Raw genomic sequence first — 7318 nt, forward strand, 5'->3', positions numbered from 1 at the left:
CGGGGCTCGATGCGGGGCTCGATGCGGGGCTCGATGCGGGGCTCGATCCCAGGACCCTGGGATCATGACCTGAGCCGAAGGCAGACGCTTAACGACTGAGCCACCCGGGCGCCCCTGCTTCCACACCCTTTGTAACATGCTGCAACCACAGGCAGCAGCTTCCCCCGATGTAAGAGCTGGGCTTTGAAACTCAGGCAGAGTCCTGGATCCAAATGAGGTTGCTGCATTCTCGAAGCAATGCCGAGGGTATCTGTGCCGCGGATCTCCCCAGAAAACCGTCCTAGAGACCAAATTACAGGTAAAATGACAGGTAATCCTAACACAGGAAACAAGGAGACTGGCACAGTGGGTAAGTATCAGGCATAGCTAAATATGCCAGTTGCCAGGTCCAGCCCCACAAGTGTCCTGAAATGCCCTGGGGTGGCCTAAGACATACCGGTGAGTGCCTCCTGAGCTAAGAAGGCGGCTAGGCCTTTCTGAAATAGGAGGAAAATAGCCCAGCTTCAAACCACTTTCACGGTCCTCTTAGCATATCAGATGGTGAGTTCAAAAATAAAGACCATGGTCAAGGTTTAATGTACACAGTTTAGAATTTCTGCTTCGGAACATTAAGAGACTGTCTGGGTGAAGTTGTTTTAAATATCTGTTCTAAGTGTCTAAAGATCCAAAAGTCAGTTTTCAACAGGCACTGTAGAAAAGACCAAATATACAAGTACAGAGCTTCAGGGTTCCTAAAGCTTGCCAAAAGAACACACACACACACACACACACACACACACACACACACACAATTAAGTTCTGCCTGCGGTTTGCATGTGGGCTGACAGTGCCCACCATCCAGATAGCATCACTCACTTTCTGTAGGTCATCTCAAGCCTTCTCAAATGATGATAACCAATCTGGACAGGAAGAGGACAGGCAGCTTGGCCTCTTCCTACCCCTGTTGGTCTCATCTTTGGTTGAACAATCTTCATTCAGGCAGGCAAGGAGAAAGAGCCTAGGATGTCAGAGTGATCATTGACTTCAAAGTTGAATATTTTTTGTTCTACTCAGAAACCTTTAAAAATTAGTAAGCTGTGACTATATTATAGAATTTCTTATATTTTATTATATATATTGTATTTTTGAGTCTCTCATAAAGAATATTCTAGGGCGCCTGGGTGGCTCAGTTCGTTAAGCGACTGCCTTCGGCTCAGGTCATGATCCTGGAGTCCCGGGATCGAGTCCCACATCGGGCTCCCTGCTCAGCAGGGAGTCTGCTTCTCCCTCTGACCCTCCTCCCTCTCGTGCTCTCTCTCATTCTCTCTCTCGCAAATAAAAAAAAAAATTTTAAAAAAAAAAATTAAAAAAAAGAATATTCTAGGCCAGTTGAGGCAGGTGAGTTATATAGTGAGATAAATAAATAAGTGCAAATAAGTGCCTGACTTGGAGTCAAGAGACCTGGGTACCAGTCCTAGGCACATGCCAGCCCAGCTGAGCGTCTTCAAACACAGCCTCACAGGATTGGACAAGGAAAGGATGCCACCTACATTCTAAGGGTGTGGTGTTCACCAGCAATAAACAAGAAAGCCACCTGGCACAGTGCCTGGCACATGTAAGCTCACAAAAATTTACTGGAATCTGAATTACTCTTGCTCCCCCTTACAGTGCTGCTTTAATAAACTTTAGCCTATGTGCAGTGAGAAGTGGCATTTTAAAAAGAAAATATGGGGAATGGGCAGGGTTGGTCACAGTGATACAATTGACAGGCAGAGAGAAAGAAGGAAAGTAAATTGTTACAACCTCTCTGGAAGCCAAGAGAGGCAGATATGTTAAGATACATATTTGGCAACATGTGTAAAAGCTTTCAAAATGTTTATACCCATCGGACCAGTGAATACTTCTACAACTAGTAATTTATGCTGAAGAAAGATTAAGAGGGGCAAAGACTTCTGGGTACTGTTGAACATCCCAACTCCTCTTTCACTGGCGCTGTTCATAGTGCTATAAATACTCATTAATGGAGTGACTAAGTGACAGTATATTCCTATGATGGGATATTTAACAGTTGTAAGAACTGTTTTTTTCATTGAAAAAAATCAGGATACAAATATAGAGCAATTTTTCACTGGGGAAGGGGAGGAAATACAGTCGATTTATGTAGAGAAAACTTGCAGAAAACTATACGAAAACGTTACTAGCACTTATATCTAGATGGGATAAGGGGTGGTTTTAATTTTCATTATTACATTTTCTAGTTTTGCAAAATTTCTGTGATGTATATGCTCTGAAATCAGGAAAAAACATCAGTAGTTGGAAACTGGTCAAAATCTCTATGGGGTTTAATGTACCAATATTTAAACCCACATTTTTACAACATGAGTTTTGCTGTCTTTATTTTTTTTTTTTTAAAGATTTTATTTATTTATTTGAGAGAGAGAATGAGATAGAGCGAGCATGAGAGGGGGGAGGATCAGAGGGAGAAGCAGACTCCCTGCTGAGCAGGGAGTCCGATGCGGGACTCGATCCCGAGACTCCAGGATCATGACCTGAGCCGAAGGCAGTCGCTTAACCAACTGAGCCATCCAGGCGCCCCGAGTTTTGCTGTCTTTAAACTCTGCATTTCCCATGGAGGGAGCAAGCAGACACCAATGGCCTTTCCCATCTTTGATCTCCCTTGCATATCAAGTCACATATTCATGGCATATCACAGCTGGAGGTCAGTGGAGTACCCTGCAGATCAGGAAACTGAGGCCCAGGGTGCCTGGGTGACTCAGTCAGTTAAGCTTCTGCCTTTGGCTCAGGTCATGATCTTGGGGTCCTGGGATCGAGCCCCACATCGGACTCCTTGCTAGGGGGAGAGCCTGCTTCTCCTTCTCCCTCTGCCTGCCGCTCCCCTGCTTGTGTGCTCTCTCGCTAATAAATAAAATCTTAAAAAAAGAAAAAAAGAAAGGAAACTGAGGCTCAGAGAGCTTCGAAGAGGATGAGGATGTGTTGCTAGGTCTCCTGAGAGATTTGAGCCCATTCTTCCCTCCCCGCTCTTGAACCACTCTCCTAGGTTTCCTTCTGCCACATTTGCTGTTTCCCCCCACCACCACCACCCCTTCTTCACAAAACTGGGCACCGCATGCTCAGTCTTTGGAGCTCTTCTCTTGCACACTTACTCCCCTGATCATCTCATCAAGTCTTGTGCTTTTAATACCATTTTTTTAAAAAAATAGACTTTTTTTAGAGCAGTTTTAGGTTTACAGCAAAATTGAACAGAACATACAGAAGAGTTCCCATATGCTTCTTGCCCCCCAACATGCACAGTGCCCCCATATCCCCCTCCCCCGCCAGAGGGGTATGTTTGTTACAACTGATGAACCTACGTGAAATGTCATAGTCACCCAAGCCCGTATGAAATCCCATCTTTATACCACAGAACTCCCACACTTCTCTCTCCAGCCTGGACTTGCCTGCTTGACATCTTCTCTTGGATGCCTAATGAGACCTCTCAAACTGAGTGTGTCCAGAATGGATCCTCCTCTTCTGGCCCACACCTGATCCACCTACAGCCTTCTCATCTCAATTAAGGGCAACTCCACCCTTCCCGTTGCTCAGACCAATTATCTGGGAGTCATCTCCGATCATTGTTTTTCTCACACCTCACATCTCATCCATCAAGTCATCCTGCAGGTTCGACCTCCCAAATGAACCCAGAAATCTATGCTTTCACCATTTCCATCTCCACTATAAGCACCATGTCCAAGGCACCACTCACTGCCTGGACTAGAGGCACGGCTTCCTACAGGTCTCCCTCCCTGCCTCTGCCTCGCTGCAGTCTGTTATAAACCCAGCACCTAGAGGGATCACTGAAACAAGGGAAGTCTCACCATATCAACCCTCTGCTCAGACTGTACTGGGGCCTCCCTGTTGCCCCAGGAGAAAGCCCAAGCCCCTTATAAAGACTGACAAGGCCTCATGTGACCAAGACCTCCATTCCCCTCTGACCTCCTTTCCAGGTCTTCCCTCTGCCCTCCAACTCATCTGCTCCCGCCCAACCTCCTTATCCCTCAAACACCTCCACACGCTCCCACCTCATGACCTTTGCACTGGCTATCCCCTCTGTCTGGAACACACCACACTGGGTGTGTGCATGGCACACTCCCTCCGTTGCTTCAGGTCTTCGGCCAGATGTTACCTCATCAGTGTTAAATGGCAACCCCACCTCCTGTACTTCATGCCCCCTTTCCTCCATCCCTGCCATGGGGCTCCGCATAGCATGTAGGACCTTCTAGCATAGTGCATTTTACTTGTTATGTTTGCCGACTGTTTCTCCACATGGCCCCTACACCCCCCCCCTCCCCCCGCCAACTTCCATTCTCCCTGGAGTCCCAGCCCCTGGAGGAGGGCCTGTCACACAAGAAGCACTCAACAAAATGTGTTGATGACCCAAGACAATCCTTATCTCTTCTCTCCCAAATCCCCAGTCAGATGACAGAGAAGCTGCTAAACACAAGGTATATTTTTATAGTAAGGTATAAATCCACCTGGACAAGGTGTATGGGAAAGGAGGCAATGACGGAAGAGAGATTTTAACCAATCTGAAAGCAGATGGGAATGCAGAAACTGTTAAGTCAGAAATTCTACTTCTTACATATCTACTCAAGAGAAATGAAAACAAATGTCCACACTAAAACTTGTACAGAAATGTTCATAGCAACATTGGTTTTTTGTTTTTTTTTTTAATTCAAGAGGAGAGATAGAGCGCACAGCGGGGAGAAGGGCAGAGGGAGAGGGAGAAGCAGGCTCCCCGATGAGCAGGGAATCCAACTCGGGGCTCGATCCCAGGACCCTAGGATCATGACCTGAGCCGAAGGAAGACGCTCAACTGATTGAGCCACCCAGGCGCCCCCATAGCAACATGACTGATAATAGCCCCAAAGTGGAAACAACCCAAATGCACATCAACTGACAAATGGATAAACAGTGCCATATCCTTACAATAGAATATTATTTGGCAATAAAAAGGAATGAAGTCCTAATGCATGCTACAACACAGATGAACCTAAAAAAATGTTGCACTGGGTGAAAAGAACCATCACAGAATAACATACATCATATAATCCCATTTATATAAAGTCCAAAATAGGCAAATTGGTAGCCACAGAAAGTAGATTAGTGGTTACCTAAACCCTAAGCAAGGAGAGGGTGGGCAGGGACTGTTGATAAGTACAAGCTTGCTTTGGGGGGATGATGAAAAAGTCCTAAAATTAGATTATGGTGATGGTTGCACAATTCTGTAAATATATCAAAAATCATTTAATTGTGTGTTCAAATAGGTGAATTCGATGGTATACAAATTATGTCTCAAAATTGTTCATTTTTTTTTTTTAATTTACAAAGATCAAAAACAGATCACATACAAAGGTTCAGAACTCAAACTGTCATCGGACTCCTTGGAAAGGTACTGGAAGATACACTGCACCAAAAATGGGGGCACTTACTATGTGCTCGGCACATTCTAAATGCTGTTTGAAATACTCCTCTCATTTAACAACCCCTTACCGGGGGCTCAATTCTAGACCGCCTCTACAGACGGCTAGATCACCAACTGCAGGTAAAATTGTGGCTCTTCGTGGATTAAAAAGCACATTCACACTTATTTTTATTCAATCTTCACTAACACGGTGATAGGGGAGTTTCTAGATGTAGAAACCGTGTCCGAGAGGTCTGGAGAACAGCTCAATGTCACAGGTATAGGTGGAAGAGGAGGGCTGGAGTTCAGGTCTCTTGGCTCCCGGTGCTCTTTGCACGACTGCCTCCCACCCAGGAAAAAAATGATTTAAAAAAGTCCCTGTTCCAGGTGTCCACTTTGTAACTCTGTACCCTGGTGTTATTTTTAAATGTTGAAGAATCCAGGATTCTTAACCTGGACCTTCCTTCAAATCTAGATTCAAAAACGTCCTCTGAAAAGCAAACAACAGAAAAAACAAAAAGTGCGTGGGTGCACGCCTACACCTACACATACGCATATAAGGTGTGGCCATTAACATAATACTATTCTGGGGTTCCTGAACATCACGCTGCCAACACCCATGTCCCACGAAGTACTGCCCCATTCCGTGTAATCACAGACACCCCACAGAGGCGACTGGGTAGCCACCACTGCTGAGACCTTTTCAAAAACTTCTCCTTTGGGATGTCATATTCTCCTGGGTATTTCTCACAGTGAACGCTATCTTGTGGACCTATCCTGCGGTTTTGGGAAACCACCAAGAGCTATTTGATAAAACCCGCGTACTGAGGTGCGTGAGATGGCAGGGAGGGTCTACAGCAGGGACAGGTGGGCCTTATAAACCAAGCCCCAAGTGACTTCAAAAGAATCAGCATTTGGGAAGAGAATTCCAGCTGACTCCTTTTAAAGACAAACACATATTTCACATCTTGGATATGTAAAATCTGGCATGGTTAAGAGAGATTCACTTTACAAAAGCAAAAAGTTACATTACTAAAGGTTATGGCCATCATATAATATACCCACAAGTGTTCCTTACGACTTAATAAAAACAATGGACACTTTGTGAACTAATCAGCCCCATAAGACAGAATTCAATTAAAAAATTTTTTTAAAAAATCATTTTTAACCCAAGCCTCATAGATATTAAAAAATGCAAAAGTTTTAATGATTTTTATTCAGTCTTCTGGTAATTCATCTATGCTTATAATCTCTAAAACTCTTTAAAATGCTTTTTAAAATCCTAAAACCCAAGCAAGATATAGTTAGAAAGCAATCTTCAAAAGATAGATCACTTGTTAAACTATTCCCATTTATGATTTCCTAGTACCTTTTGCCCAGCCATCAAATTTCACCTAAAAGCTATTTGATAACTGCTTTACATGTGGTTGTAGAAAACATGTCAAAAAAGGTAGTAAACATATAAGAAAATCATCTGACAAAAACACAGGGACTGCAAATCATGTCATTCTCTCTTAAATTTTAGCCAGGTGGAAACTCCCCTGAATCACTACTTCCTAGATATATGTTGACCAAGTTCTCAGGGAATGTTGACCATGTTCTCAGGCTCACAAGTTTGATATTTTTATCAGTGTTACAGAACATTACATGTGAATTTTTACACCGTGAAGAAAAAAAAGCTGAAATAATATACAAAGCCATAACTCAGATTTTTAATATACTTGGGGTGGAAAAATACATGTGTGTACATATAAATAGGTGTGTATACACATATGAACACGTGTGTGCACATATATGTATGCATATATACATATTTAAATGGGCGTGTAAGCAAGCTGAAAAGCAGTGAGGATTGTTGGCACAGCCACTAAATGCTGT

The sequence above is a fragment of the Phoca vitulina genome, unplaced genomic scaffold, assembly GCF_004348235.1.
Source record: "Phoca vitulina isolate PV1807 unplaced genomic scaffold, GSC_HSeal_1.0 scaffold28, whole genome shotgun sequence".
Taxonomy (NCBI): Eukaryota; Metazoa; Chordata; class Mammalia; order Carnivora; family Phocidae; genus Phoca; species Phoca vitulina.